Source organism: Mandrillus leucophaeus, unplaced genomic scaffold, assembly GCF_000951045.1.
Source record: "Mandrillus leucophaeus isolate KB7577 unplaced genomic scaffold, Mleu.le_1.0 Scaffold170, whole genome shotgun sequence".
Taxonomy (NCBI): Eukaryota; Metazoa; Chordata; class Mammalia; order Primates; family Cercopithecidae; genus Mandrillus; species Mandrillus leucophaeus.
In genome coordinates this window covers 2332100-2333112 of record NW_012101699.1, presented here as the reverse complement: position 1 = coordinate 2333112, position 1013 = coordinate 2332100, and the positions used below count along the sequence as shown (strand labels likewise).

The window sequence follows — 1013 nt, the reverse complement described above, 5'->3', positions numbered from 1 at the left end:
GGTGGGTGTGGAAGGACCACTCCAAGAAAAAGTTATCCCAGATGGTTCAGGACAGGCCCCTGCACACATCCTGGCAGTGGAAGATGAAGGAACAGCAGGAAAGGAAGCTTGCCAAGGATGCTGCCCCTAACCTGGAGGAGGAGAAGGAAAAGCACTGCCAGGAGAAGAAACAGCGCCGGGCCGAGAACCTGAAACAGCACGTGAAGAACAACGGAAGGCAGAGATTGTCCAAGTGACCCAAAACCCCACCAAGCTCAGGCTGGCGAAGACGCAGCCGCTGTGCTCCACTGAGAAGCGGGACACCCTGACCCTGCTGCAGAAGCAGCCGTCCCAGCAGTCAGCAGCCAAGGTCTGAGCTCAGGACGGCCCAGAGGCCCTCCATGGCCAGCAACTGTGTCAGACACGGCACCTCAAGCCACTGGCCAGATGCCTCTGCTGGAGCCAGCACTCCAAACCTATGGCTGCAAAATGGTGACCCCACCCTGGCCAGGGCTCCTGGGCCTTTGACGTCTTTTAGGCAGGTCTGTGTGGGACAGAGGCCCAGAGGGGGCCTGGGATCTGGCAGAGATGGGAGTGAGAAGAAATTCAGCCCCCTCCCTTCTTCCTCTCCTTCCCCAAGTGCCTTCAGACCAAGAACAGTATATTCTTCAGTTCCTCAGGGAGCTGGCGACTAGTGGGTGACTCCCCAAGATGTGTATGTTCTGTCTCAGTGTGCTAGGTCCAACCCAGGCCCAAAGACAGGCACTCAGGAGTCCAGCTTCCCCTACACTTTTTCAGAGCTGCTCTGGGCACCTCTGCGCCCCACTGGCTCTGTCACCGAGCAAACGGAATCCAGCTCCTCCCAACTTTTCAACACTGAAAGATGAAAATGGGGAGACTGCAGGGAGCAGTTTCTCCCTAGCACCCTCTTCCCCAAACCAGACTCCTCAGAAGTACCAAAGATCTAACTCATGTCTAACCAGTCTACAACAAAAATATTATTGAGTGTCTGTTGCATACAGGTACGATTCGAG

At 55.7% G+C, this 1013-nt stretch overlaps 1 pseudogene; it reads left to right on the top strand.

Annotated features, from left to right (window-relative positions):
* Positions 1 to 41: 41 nt before the first annotated feature.
* On the top strand, positions 42 to 355 carry LOC105537299 (annotated as a pseudogene).
* The last annotated feature ends 658 nt before the right edge of the window (positions 356 to 1013 follow it).